Source organism: Chenopodium album, chromosome 2, assembly GCF_948465745.1.
Source record: "Chenopodium album chromosome 2, dcCheAlbu1.1, whole genome shotgun sequence".
Lineage (NCBI taxonomy): Eukaryota > Viridiplantae > Streptophyta > Magnoliopsida > Caryophyllales > Amaranthaceae > Chenopodium > Chenopodium album.
The window spans coordinates 33,559,301-33,574,540 of NC_137835.1; the positions used below are offsets into that span (position 1 = coordinate 33,559,301).

A 15,240-nucleotide genomic window follows, 5' to 3' on the forward strand; every position below is an offset into this window, starting at 1 on the left:
TTCCAAAAATATCTTATTTATCTTATTCCGATTTCTAGATCAAAAGATATGATAAAAACAAAAACCGCAAAAACTGTTGTCTATCGCAAGAGTTTTATCCGATTCGAATTCTTATCTTTTATTGATTCTTCGACCTTCTTTTTTCTCTATAAATAGAGGTCATATCACCCCTTTTCCAATCATCAACAAGCTTGATCATAAAATAATTCTCTTCTCCCTTTTTAGCCTAAATACTAGCCACCCTATTCTCTCAAAATACTTCCCCTAATTAAGCACTCCAAGGAGTTTATACAATACCCAAAGTTCTATACTTAAACCAAAGCGTGAAAGGTATAATTAACTGAGGGTTTTGACCAAATCAAATTTATATTGATTTAATTTAATTTTCATTTGATTTAAATTTTTATTGAAGTTACTAACAATTTATTCATGATGTAGCAATTTAAAGGAACGCGCAGAATGTGAGTAATTAATTAATTTAATTACTCTTATTTCTTATTGCTAGTATCATGATTAGGGTTATTTTATATTTGATTTGACTAACGTTATTATTGTTAAATTTCTTCCAATATTAATGTTTATTCCATTGTTATTATGATCACCATATTGCATGTTTAAAGGAAATATGTAATTGAAAATCACGCGTAATAAGATAATTTGGACAACCGGTTTAGGTTCCTTTTTAATCTTGTTGTTAATTGAAGTGATCACTAATATTTTATAATTATATGTGGCATTAATATTAAACCAATTTAGCCTAATAATAGTTTGGAGCGAATTGAATATTTTTTTTGTATGCCTTTGAGATCGCAGGAATCACTTTTCACTATAAGAATCGAGTAGAGGCCAATACGGGCGAATGTGACTCCATGACTCACTTCGTACCATCATCCCCGATCCTCCTTTCGTGGCTCCAAACCATATGGAGTTAGTAATCTTATGAATTATGAATGGGGTGTAATCTTCACGGGTCAATCGTTGTTGCCTTCGTTGTCCCTTTATTCGTGGTTGCCTTTTATGATCCGTGAACGGTTTACAAGTTCCTTAAAAACTTGTTGGCGGCTCCCTATTTTCCTTGTCCCTAATCTTATTATGTCAATTCCCACTTCCTATGAGTGCCAAGCATATTCACCACATGCTTTAATGTAGGCGCACTTCGAGCGACGCCTACAGTATTCCTGTTGTAGAAGAGTTTCTAGATGTGTTTCCGGATGAGATTCCTGGTATGCCACCAGTAAGGGATGTTGAGTTCACTATCGACCTAGTGCCTGGAACTGGACCTATTTCTAAGGCTCCATATAGGATGGCTCCAGCTGAGTTGAGGGAGTTGAAGACCCAGTTAAATGATTTATTGGAGAAAGGTTATATTAGGCCTAGTTCATCACCATGGGGAGCTCCAATATTGTTTGTGAAGAAGAAAGATGGAAGCATGAGGTTGTGTATAGATTATCGAGAGTTGAATATGGTGACAGTGAAGAATAAGTATCCATTACCAAGGATCGATGATTTGTTTGACTAGTTGAAGGGAGCAAGGGTCTTCTCAAATATAGATTTGAGATTGGGTTATCACCAGTTGAGAATTGCGGAGCAAGATATTGCAAAGAGTGCTTTCAGGACCCGTTATGGTCATTATGAGTTCATAGTGATGCCATTTGGTTTGACCAATGCACCTTCAGTGTTCATGGATTTGATGCATAGGATTTTTAGGCCATACCTGGACAAGTTTGTGGTACGTAGTGTTTATTGATGATATTTTGGTCTATTCAAAGAATGAAGAAGAACATAAGGAGCATTTGAGACAAGTGTTTTCATGTTTGAGGGGGCATCAGTTCTATGCCAAGTTGTCTAAGTGTGAGTTTTGATTGGAGGAAGTAGAATTTTTGGGCCATGTTATTTCCAAGGACGGAGTTACAGTGGACCCAAGCAAGATTCGAGCTGTGAGTGATTGGCCAACCCCAAAGAATGTATCGGATGTAAGGAGTTTCTTGGGTTTAGTAGGCTATTACAGAAGGTTTGTGAAGGATTTTTCAAGGATCGCGAAGCCCATGACAAGTTTGATGAAAAAGGAGCAGAAGTTCTCATGGACCCATGAGTGTGAGGAGGCATTTAAGATCTTGAAAGAAAGGTTAACCACAGCACCTGTGCTGGCTTTGCCGAATGGAAGTGATCTATATGACGTGTACAGTGATGCATCGAAGTTGGGATTGGGATGTGTGTTGATGCAACATCGAAGAATGATTTCCTATGCCTCGAGGCAGTTGAAGGTTCACGAAGGGAATTACCCAACCCACGATTTAGAGTTAGCTGCAGTAATGTTTGCCTTGAAGATTTGGAGACATTACTTGTATGGGGTGACTTGTAGGATTTTCACGGACCATAAGAGTTTGAAGTACATTTTCACCCAGACGCACTTGAATGGGAGGTAGAGACGATGGTTGGAGTATATGAGTGATTATACATTGGATATTCAGTATCATGAGGGGAAGGCTAATGTGGTGGCAGATGCATTAAGCAGAAAGTCAGAGCATACGGTGAATGTGATGGTAGTACCAGATCAGTTGTCTGTGGAATTTCAGAAGTTGAATTTGGAGGTAGTGGGGCATGGTGAAGTGGCTAGCTAGTATGTTGAGTGCCTTGGTGGTTCAACCATCCATTTATGATGAGATAAGGGAAAGTCAATTGGAAGATGAGAAGTTAAAGACAATAAAGAAGAAGATTAATGAAGGAGAAGTGTTGGATTTCACCATTGGTGATGAGGGAAGTATTCGATTTAAGGGAAGATGGTGTGTACCGCAGAATCGTGATGATCTGAAACGACGATTGGTGGAAGAAGCCCATAATTCTCCTTATTCAATTCATCCTGGAGGTGATAAGTTGTATAAGGACATGAAGAAGACTTTTTGGTGGCCCAATATGAAGAGAGGAGTGGCTGAATTTGTCTCTAAGTGTTTGACATGCCAGAAGGTGAAGATTGAGCATCGTAGACCTCAAGGAAAGGTCCAATCCTTGGAGGTGCCCGAGTGGAAATGGGATTCGATTTCTATGGATTTGGTGGGAGCCTTGCCAAAAACCAAGGTAGGGAATGACACTATTTGGGTAATAGTGGACAGGTTGACGAAGTCAGCAGCGTTCATACCCATGAGAAGTACTTGGACCATGGATCAGTTGGGAAGAGCATATGTGAAGTTTGTGGTGAAGTACCATGGGGTACCACGAATATCATTTCGGATAGAGATTCAAGATTTTTGTCTAACTTTTGGAAAAGTTTGCAAAAGGAAATGGGAACTAAGTTGTTAATGAGCACAACATTTCACCCAGCGATAGATGGTCAAACGGAAAGAACGATTCAGACATTGGAGGACATGTTGAGATCTTGTGTGATGGAGTATCAAGGGTCTTGGGAAGACCACCTAGATTTGATAGAATTCTCTTACAACAACAGTTACCATGCAAGCGTTGGAATGGCACCGTTTGAAGCATTGTATGGTCGGAAGTGTAGAAGCCTAGTGTGTTGGAATGATATAAGTGAGACTATGGTTCTTGGACCAGAGATGATTGAGGATATGGTGAAGCAGGTTAAGTTGATCAAAGAAAAGATTAAAGCGGCCCAAGATCGATAGAAGAGTTATACTGATCTGAAAAGGAGGGAAGAGGAGTACGAAGTAGGAGAAAAGGTTTTGTTGAAAATTTCACCCATGAAAAGGGTGATGAGGTTTGGAAAGAAGGGAAAGTTAAACCCAAAGCACATAGGGCCATATGAGATCATTCAGAAAGTGGGGAAAGTGGCTTATAAGTTGGATTTGCCTAGTGAGCTAGAAAGGGTTCACAATGTGTTCCATGTGAGCCAAATCCGAAAGTATATTCCTGATGTGACACATGTGTTACAAATAGAAACCATTGAGATGGATGAGAATTTGACTTATGAGGAAAGACTAGTAAAGATTCTTGATTCTAAGGTAAGGGGGCACAAGGAACAAGGATGTGAGCATTGTGAAAGTGTTGTGGTCAAATCAAAAAACTGAAGAGGCTACATGGGAAGCTGAGGCTGATATGAGGAAACGCTACCAAGAGTTGTTTGCCTAAGGTCAGTGGTCGAGTTACGGGGGCGTAACTCCTTTTAAGGGGGGTAGAGGGCGATAGAGTTTCGCGCGTCTGTTTTTCGAGTCATTTTTGAGTGATTTCGAGTCTTAATTAAGTTTAGTTGGAGTCTTGAGTCAAGTTATGATGTGCATGGACCAATAATTTCAAAATGATTTTCTTTTCTTTTGGCTAAGTTTCGGGTCGAAACTTATTTTAAGGGGGGTAGACTGTAATACCCCGTATTTTCATACGTATTTTCCTAATTAATTAATTAATTATTATTTTCTAAAAAGGGTATTTTAGTAATTCAACTTACTATTTAAATCTTGGAGCCAAAATGATATTTGAATTTTGGCGCCAAAAGTATTTTAAAAACAAATTATTATTTTGGATAAAATTTATTATCCATTTATCCTATTTTAAAAACCGAATTATTTAGATATTTCGGATATTTTAAGTAAGGCAAAAGCTATATTTTATTATTATTTTAATAAGTCTGAAAATCCCATTTATTTGACTAATAAATTTCGGATTTTCCTATGTGAAAATCTGATTTTATTAGTTTAATTATTTGGTGAATATTTGATATTTTATCATTTAATTATTTTATACAATAAATATTATTTACACAATTATTTTAATTCCTCAAAACTAGCAAAATAATTTCCTAAATACTAAATAGGAGGGCTGAAAATATGAGCTTAGGAAAGATCAAAAATTCCGACCATCCCATGTAGATTTTGGGAAAAATATTTTGGTAATTTGTATTTTTAATTTTCTCCTTAAAATCTCCTATTTTCCTTAATTCTAATTCTCCATCTTTTTAATATCCAATCATTATATTTTCTTGCCATTCATTCTTCTTAATTATTCCCCAAGTAATTCTAATTTCCTTAATATTTTTCATGACATACATACCTTCCATATTCAATTATACACAATCTCTTCAATACTAAAACTTTCCTTAAATCTTTACTCACTTCTCCAAGTAATCCCTTAAACCCTACTTACCATAATTCTTCCTACATTTTCCTACCATAATTCTTGCATGAGCTAGCCTATAAATACCCCTTCATACCTCTCACATTCTTCACATCAATTCTCTTCTTTTCTACTCCTCAATTTTACACAAATTATCCCGTTTATATTTGAAGCCAGTTTTCGAGCACTTCTAGTCAGTTTTGGGGTATTAACGTTTCACAAAAAATTATTCCTCTCAAAAAATCCTTGAGGTTAGGCTTAAGAATCACCCAATTCGAAGTTATAAAGAAGGAGTTATAGCCTCTGAAAGTTCTGCCTACTTTTTCCAACGAAAATCCAATTCTTCTTTCTCCTTGGTTTCTTATCTTTCTTCTCCTTTTCTCTTATTCAATTATTATTATTATTATGGGAGATTAATATAAAATTATTATGAGAAGTTTTAATTATAGAAAATCAGATTTTAATGATGTTATGTGAAATTAATTTAAAAGGTTCATGTACATATAGTTGGGAGGGTTTAATTTAATTGTTTGTGATTATTTGATAACCTTATATTAATTAAGGTTATATTTATTTGTAGGGTGTTTTTGATCAAGCTACTTGAGAGTTCTTTTGAAGTAATTTTTGGCTAAGCAAGGATTAAGGTACGTTAGGTGGCTAGATACCTTGAAAGTGATCGATTTGAATGAAAATGTTTGAATGATTTATGTTGCTTGAATTAAATTGACTTGAATTAGGTTTATGAAATAAAAGTATGTTTAAAATGTTGGTTTTAATAATTGAATTGGAGTATTGATTTTTATAACATGTTTTGATTAATTAATTTATTATTCATGTTTAAAAAGGATTGATTTTGAAAGCAAGTTGGATTTATTGAAAAGGAGTTTGGATTGTTTTCATTAAAGGTTGAATTATTGGATTTAAAAGAGGATTTATTGAATCATTGATTTATTATTATGCTTTATAAGCATGTTTCTGATCCCACTATGTGGATTTGGTTTATTGATAAGGCCTTGGACTTTGTATGACCGGGTCTTTCCTCAAGAATAGCCTTGTAACATAAGGAGACTGGCTTGGGGGGTGTGCACACTTAGGAGAGGAATTGGTTTAATTGGTTTAATTGGTTTATTATGAGGAACTGGGTTTTAATATGAGGAAATGGTTTTGAATAATTGGCATTGGTTTTATTGGTTTTTGGAATATTGAGAATTGGTTTTAAACCATGAGTTTAGAATATTGGAAATTGGTTTTAAAAGCATGTTTGCAAATAAATTGAGTTTAATTATCTTGCACTTACCGTACTTAGCATATTTTGCTAACCCATACTTCTTATTTGTTTTGGTTTGCCCTGTTTACCGTAATGGTAAGCAGTGTTATTTCAGGTGAAGTGAATAAAGTAATGCATTGGAGTCCCAGGATTTGGTTTCACTAATTTAGGAATCTTGTCTTTGTATTTAATTTGAGTACTCATGACATTGGTTTCTATTTATAGTTATTAATAAGAAGAGTTTTGAAGTTTCCGCTGCAAAGTATTGTTTTGTTTAGTAAGTTGAGTAGCCTTGCATAATCACGCGGCGGTAATACGCCTAAGTCTATCTCTACGGTATAATTATACATATTATACTGGTATTTCCGTAGAGGGAGATTTGGGGGTGTTACAGTGGGGCGACACTTGGCGAAAAACTGGAATGTCAAGTTTCGCTGTCTCGTGGCCTGCTTGCGAGACCGACTTTATATATTAGTGATATACTGATATTATTACAAATTCTTAAATGAACCTGGTTCACACTAATTTATTATGGACCACTAACATTAGAGACAATATGATTGTTTTCTTAATAAAAAATAAATGTCACTGTAACACCCCAATAATTCTCTCTTAAAACCTGTAAATACCCTGAACAAAATCCAAGAGAATTACTGGCATGCTACCGCCACGTGTTCAAACGTTAAGGCTATATCAGAAATTAGCAGCGGAAAACTAACTCAGTTATAAATAAGTTTCAAAACCAATAACCAAAACCAAATTAAATCATACAACTTGGAACCATTACGGCCCTTATTCAAAACCCCACAAAAGTAGTAAATAAATAAAACCAGAGTTTAAATAAATTCAAACTTATGAAAAGAAATAAACTGCGAATAATAACCAACTCTCTACTCAAAATCCCACAACCCTGGTGCGAATGCTGTGTATGTAAGAACCTGTGGTTAATCTGCTCCCCAATATTACAAGTGTAAAAATTGGATCGTCACAGGGTCATTGAAAGGCGAAGGCCATGACCAAAGAAAGACACACACAAAAGCATGCAATCAGCAAAGCTGAGTACATACACGCTGCGAAACAAATAAGAAATCCATAACATGCTACTAATAATTAATCATCATGCATCATTAAATTATACACTCAACACACGACTCAATTATCAATTTTATTAAGACTTCACTAGTTAATAGTAGCAAACTCATTTTATTTAATTCTTTGGATTAAGCAACAGACAAGGTTGTCCAACCCATGCTCCATTTGGAACATCAATAAAGAAAACCCCATGCCTCCTTTCGGAAACATCAATAAACATCCAACGACCACGGGCGCGACTCCGTGACTGTAGTTAGTATGAGATCTCACCTAACTACTAGTTTTAAAAAAATATTTGAAACAGGAGACTCGTAGATCAGACGGCCTCGATAAAAGTACATGGCTAATACCCCGTGTACCCCAACCCCTGATTGTCATTACTCCAGAAGTGCACCAATCCAGAGTTTTATTGCTCATCCATCTTGCACTTTACGTGATTTACAGGTTTAGACTTGGTGATGACTCATATGCAAACAATACAATCAATCCATATCAATTCAATCAAGTAAAACAACTTTTCAATTTCAATTATTGATTTATTAGTGACAAGCAACATTTATTATTTATTCCTTTAACTACCTCGGTGTATAAATACCTTGAGTGCATAAGGCACCCCAAAACCTTAACCTCGTCTTATAAGACTTAAATTCTTCCTTTACTCATCCTGCTTGCATAATCATGAATGAGTAATAAATTAATCATTACACCAATCATATACCTTTGCCTCTAAGCGCACCTTGCATAATTAGAGCACAAATAATACTTGCAATATAAAATAGTGCACGTCATACGAAATTCACAATGTATAACCAAACAATTAACTCAGTCATCCCTATACATGATACTAAGTTCTCGATCCGTCCTTAAACATGCACCTAAAAGAAAGGTTTTGTAACTTGTACGTACCTTGAGCAAATGAATTGGTATGCCACTTTACTAACTAGAAATCACCTTCAATAAACTCCTCTCTTAAACCAAATAATAACATCTTAATCAATACCCAATCAATCAAATTTACAGCAATACTAACTTACTTTAAAACCTTCAAAATCCAAATCAAACAACACTTTAAAACCTTCCCTTTAGTTAAAATTAAAGGCTTATATATAGTTCTTTAAATTTTCATCATAAAAACCTTAAAATACACTCTTATACGTGAAATTACAGCAAGTTTAAAGTTTAATAAAAATCTTAGAATTATTTAAAAACCCTAATAATCTCCCTTTTTAATGGGTGATTAAACCCTCTTTATAAAACATCAAAAGTAATACTTAGAAACTATTTACAGCACTTAAAACTTCAATATAAAACATATATTTATGCTTAATTAACTTTAAACATAATTAATTTTATCAATCAAACTCAAGGATAATATTTTAAGTATAAAAAAAACTTCGTTAAAATCAAAAAATGCCCGAAAATCATATTTAGAGGCTGAATTTGGCCACGAGAGGGTGGTGCTCACTACAAAAGGTAGTGAGTCTTTCTTAAAATGTTGTTTCCACATGGAAAACACTACTTTTCATCAAAATCGGATGAGTTTAGAATTTGATTGGGATTTAAACGGGATTAATATTAACGAACGAAAATCTAAAAATTAAACTACGAATTTACGTGTTCAAAATAATTTGGAATTAAGTTAAACTAATCAGTAGTTATAATCACCAAAATTTCAAAACATCATTACTATAAAAGCCCTAAATCAATTGTTCATAAAAACCCTAAATTCATGATTTTCAATAATTAAAAACCCTAGGTTATAAAATTTACAAAATCTGAAATTATGACATTTATAAATTCTGAAATTATAAAGTTTAATCATCAAAATACAATTTTATACTAATTAAATTAATTTCCACAAGTGGAAAAAGTTTCATTTGTAACGGGTTATTTGTAACGGGCAAAGCTATGCCCGTTACATTAAATACATTCGTAACGGACAATATTTTGCCCGTTACAACTAATATAGTATTCGTAACGGACACCAAAAGTTTCATTTGTAACGGGTTATTTGTAACGGGCAAAGCTATGCCCGTTACATTAAATACATTCGTAACGGGCAAAATATTGTCCGTTACAAATAATATAGTATTCGTAACGGGCACCATGTGTCCGTTACGAATAATATATTAGTTGTAACGGGCAAAATATTTAACGAACACCATGTGCCCGTTACGAATAAATATTTATTCGTAATGGACACCATGTGCCCGTTACAATATTTGGCCCATCTGGAAAGAGAAGCCCATGAAAAGAGGAGCCCATTTCTAATTATTAGGGTTTCACACTCCTAGTCCTAGCCGTCAAATTAAACACTTATATCCTCCATTCTTTACTCTCTCCTCTCTCATTTTCGTAACTCAATCTCTCTCTTCTACGACTCAATTCACTCAATCTCCTCCATTTCACCACCCTAATTCCTTTATTCTCTTGTTTTTTAGAGTCTTTAGAATGTCTGAAGGACTATTACTCCCTCTACACCGTCAACGGCAGCGAAAAGGTCGTCATCTTTGACCGTTTTCGCGGAGTTCTCGATGAAACTGTCGGCAAAGGTACTCATGTCCGAATTCCATGGCTCCAGAAGCCTTACACCTTTGATATTCGTACCCGACCTCACAATTTTTCATCAATTTCTAGTATTAAGGATCTTTAGATGGTGAATCTTACACTTAGGGTTTTGTCTCGCCTTGATCAAAATCGTCTTCCTCATATTTTTCAGACTCTTAGGGCCCGTCATCAGATTGGAGTATGATGAGAAGGTTCTTCCTTCTATTGGTCTTGTCCGAGACAGCTTGATTAAGAGGTATTCATTTTGTTTTTTCTGTAATTTTTTTTTTCTGGAGATTATTTGTTGAATATTGTTGATTTCATTTCCCTATATCATCTAAAAGGTTTGTCGTTTTGACTGGTTCAGAATTATCGGCGTTTCTTGTCGCATAATATTTTGCAAATATTCGGACAATCTAGCTGTCGCTGTGAAATACTACCGATTATCACCAAAAATTATCCACAAACCTAGATAATTTGGGTAAATGCGTAAATTTCTATATAACAAATTTGAAGTAATTGGACTTGATGTTGATTAAATTATTGATTATTGAATTATTTATTATTATTGCTTAGTGACTAATTTGATTAACTAGTTGATACCAATAGTTTGGTATTTGTTTGAATTTTTCTGTTTATTTGTGGTTGCTTCTTGGCAGTTGAATTATTGGTGACCTTGTTGTTGTACTACTCTGAAAATGTTATCTGTTTACGCTCACTTGCTTAGTGTTTGAATCGTCAAGTAGGTTATTTGTTTATTTCATTGCCGAATTTCTTCAAAGGTTTGTGCTTATTGATGATTAATCAGGACTTCAAGAGTGCTGATGGGTAATGAGGCAGTGTAATATCTATTTAGGAATTTAAAAAAATAAAAAATAAAAAATATTAACTGATCTGGACATCTGAGGAGATTTAATTGGGGTAACACAGTGGTATTTAACTTATTTAGCTCTAAAAAACTAAGTTGAAGGAAGAACTTTTACATTATATGTATTATCTATATATCCAATTTATAATTTATTTTATATATATATTTTGTGACAAAATCCAATTTATAATTTGATATAAAGAAGAATAGTGCTTGAGCACGAAGCATGTTTATGCTATATTTTTCTGTTCAGCTATCATTATACTTTGTATGCGGGCCTCTTATTTTACATTGCTTACCTGCTGCATGTTTTATACTTGGTGTGGTTTTCATTTTGGTGTGTACCTTTTGTAAACAGGCTATTTCTTCTTGGCCTGGAAAATATATGGAAAAGGTGATTGGTGGAGTATATCTCGGAACTTTGTGGTAACAAGAACACCAACACAAGTGGCAAGCCATGCTCAAAAGTATTTCATTAGGTTGAACTCTATGACTAAAGATAGGAGAAGATCGAGCATTCATGATATCACCAATGTGAACTCTGGGGATGTTTTAGCATCCCAGGGTCCAATTACTGGTCAGGTAAATGCACCTGCATATGGGATTGCGCCAGGAAATACAAAAAACAGGTTGCTCAGCCCCCTGCTACTCCTTCAGGAGTGGGTATGTATGGTACTCCAACTATTGGACAACCAATTGGTGGGTTATTGGTTTCTGCTATTGGGGCTCTGATAAATCTTCCACCTCCTCACATGCCTTATGGTGTGCGAGTACCAGTGCCTGGGTCAGTAGTCCCTGGAGCCCCTATGGGCATGGCTCCTTTGACATATCTGATGTCGCACACCTCTGCTCACAGGTAAGATAATTGATGATCAACTATATTAGATGTACAAGTGGAAAGAAAAGAAAAGTTTGCTTTCCCCCATGTTTAAGTGGGTAATGGGTTTTTATTTTCTGAAATGAGTTAGAATATGGTTGCCTTGCTTGGGAATACCAGTTTTACTGAGAAACCTTGGTCACTTAAAATTATCATTCTTATACAAACCTAAAATAATTCATTGGAAGGTGAAACTATGGAGTCTTCTTTAGTTTATTACAAAGATTGTCGTGCTAATTTAGCAGCTAATTAGTGCAAGTAGTGTAGGAGCTTCTCTTAACCAATGTTCATCTGTGGATTTTTTTTTTAATAAATCCTTTGAGCTGTTTTCATTTTGATGATAAAATTATTCCTTAATTTGTTATCATATGCAGGGTTATAAGTTGCTTGTTGCTCGTGCACAAAGAGAATTGACAGGGGCGGGCAATGTATAATACTGAAATACTTTTGACATTTGCCATTTATAGCATCATTGAAGATTTTGATTGGTGACCTGATTATTCATATCGATATTCAACAACTCGAGCGAACTTCTACAGTTTGTGTTGGTGCCACTTGAGTTCTTGTTTGAACTATCCCTTGAAAAAAAAGGTTCTTGATTATTCTGCTAGATATTTGTATAGCTCAAGTCTAAAGAAAACATGTACATGCTCCAAATGTGAATTGATAAAATCATTTGAATGTATAGCTTTTACTAATTATATTTGAAGTGTATACTTGTATGAATTATTATTTAATATTATTTATTTTTTGTAATTGATAAAATCATTAACCAAACTAAGCTATCCAGTATATGCTGAATTTTTTTATAATTAGGACAAACACTATTTGTAATGGGCAGATATTATGCCCGTTACTATTAACCCGTTTTTTGTAACGGGCAAAACATGTGTCAGTTACATATAACGAGGTTATTTGTAACGGTTGAAATGTCCGTTAAAAATAACCCCGTTATTCGTAACGGACATTGGGTTATTCGTAACGGATAGTGCCCGTTATGAATAATAATGGCCATCTGTAACGGCTGCATACGTAACGGACGCTTCCCGTTACGGATGGGCCCTTTTTTCCCGTTACGGATGGCGTTTTTTCAATTAGTGTTCAAACAATAAAATCAAAACCCATAAATCAATAATTATAATTATACAAATTAATAAAACAAAGGAGAAAATAAGACTAACCTTTTTGTGTATGAAATTTTTTGGGGATTAATGGGGTATTTATAGGGGAGAATGTTGTAGGGTAAATAGAAAGATTGGGCCTCATAAAATTAATGGACCAAATGAATGAAATGGACTAAGCTTTAGTTGTATTGAAATAAATTATAGAATGAAGGTTCATAAAATAATTTGTACCAAAATAATTTTTGACCCAAATTAATAATTTGAATATTTTGAAGTTAAATTACGGAAAAATACAAATCAATATTATATATAAAATTAAATTATATTTATAACATATTTAAAAATACGGGGGATTACAGTCACTATATTAAAACAAAGGTTATTATGTTGAAATAAAAGTTAGTGTGACATTATAAAAGCTATAAGCCTATAAGAGATTAATTTTTTTAATGAAATATTTAATATAGTTGTCAATATGAATAATAAAGATCACTATTAAACATAGTGTCGTACTTTAAGTTCATAATAACATTAAAGGCCACACAAATTTTAAAAAAGGTTACTATGTTAAAAATAATGTTACTATATTAAAATTAGGAGTCATTGTGTTGAATATAATGCCAGTTACGTGTGTATAAACCTTAGGTCCACAATAATTGTTGGGATTTTGTGTTTACAAGGGTCACAAAGAAAGAAAACAAAATAAAATGGTAAAATCTTCAAGGCGTGAACAGGATCACTTTCCAAAAGTATAATTCCGACCCTATACTACAATCGGGTATCACGAAAATTTACTCATGATATACACCGAAAAACAATTGCAATCACAAGTAGGATGATTACAATACAATGTAAATAAGTGTATGTGATTTGTGATGATGATAATTGGGGTTTGCAAATTGGTTTCAAGAAAAATATTCAACTGCCATATTTTTCTCTTGTTTTTTTCTAATATATGTGTTTGGCACATATATATATTAGAGGAAAACAAAGCCAAACCATACCATGAAACTGATGAAAAGCGTCAATTAAAAAACAAGAAGGACACACGCCCTATCAAGTGGACCTGAGTTTCGAAATCTAGAAGGTCTCGCGCCCGGTCGAGCGGCGGTGGCCATACCAGGCAGTGAAACCCAGAAAATTGAGTTACTCCTCGTGCCCTATAGGGCGATGAAGGCCCTGTACCGGGCAGCGAATTCTTTCTCCCTTCTCGCGCCCGGTCGAGCAGTGGTGGCCCTGACCGAGCGGCTAACCTCCGACCAGAAATTGGTGCGCGCGAGGTCCTACAACCACCACCTTAACTGGTAGTGAACTTTCTTCCTCTAAAACGTTTGAACCAAAAGCGACACATATTGGAAACTTGAAGATCTTACACACACAAGATGAATTACTTAAATACATATTACTTGACACTATGAGCCATGTGTCCATATACATTCATAAGTACATCAAAACTATGCCCCAATAGCTTCATGAAGCGGTTAAACTTCGTACTTATATAGGTAGACTTCCAAAGCATGCTCTTGTGACCGAGCACTATGTCAGGAATTCTATTAAGTTAAAACAACCTCTTTTCATCAGTGAAAAACCGGAACTTAACCTTGGATGATAGATTTAACAAGTTCCCAATCATCAAATAAGAGAATTGATCTCATTGAACTTAAGACCCAACGTCTTATTGGCTATTAAGTTAAGATTCTCCTAATTGTGATTACAATGGGGCTCCAATCTTAAATGATTGCCATCCTTTTATTAACATCTCTAACCCATACTTTTAAAAGCAACTAGGGAGATTAAACTTCGTACGAATATAAACAATAGTGATTACACTATCCTTGTTAGGTCTTTGAATGTAATTATACCTTACACTAATGTTCCTTAACTTACCATTATACACTTGACTGTATGCCTCAGCCAAGATCATTGTTATCACAATTTATCATTATTAGTGATATTAACTTTTGTAACAAAGGTATCTCATGCATTAAAACCCTTAATCATGCTGCTTCTTTACCAGCAGAATGTAATACAATGAACTCCAATGTCATTATTAAATTAGCAATGCAAGTTTACTTGTTAGTTGTCCATGAAATAACACCTCCCCCATTTGGGAATACCCATCCACTACTTGCGGACGAATGATCTCTATTTGAGATCCAACTTGCATCTGAATACCCTTCTATAACAGAATGGTATCCACTATAAGACAAACCATAATCCATGATTTTCAACAAGCATCGAACCGCTTGCCAATGTAGCATACTAGGATTGCTAGTATACCTACTTACTTGACCAATTGCATAAACAATATCCGCCTACTTACATAGCTTTTGTCTGATACATGCATACTCTTTTGTAACCAAGAGTATAAACTCATATTCACAAAAAGATTATCATTATCCAT

At 34.5% G+C, this 15,240-nt stretch overlaps 1 pseudogene across 1 annotated transcript; it reads left to right on the forward strand.

The window, feature by feature from the left end:
- The first annotated feature begins 2,622 nt into the window (after positions 1 to 2,622).
- LOC145571344 (transcription factor SRM1-like) lies at positions 2,623 to 12,242 on the forward strand (annotated as a pseudogene). The gene is made up of 3 exons (XR_014096572.1): positions 2,623 to 2,866; positions 11,194 to 11,691; positions 12,087 to 12,242. The product of XR_014096572.1 is annotated as a transcription factor SRM1-like (transcript).
- The last annotated feature ends 2,998 nt before the right edge of the window (positions 12,243 to 15,240 follow it).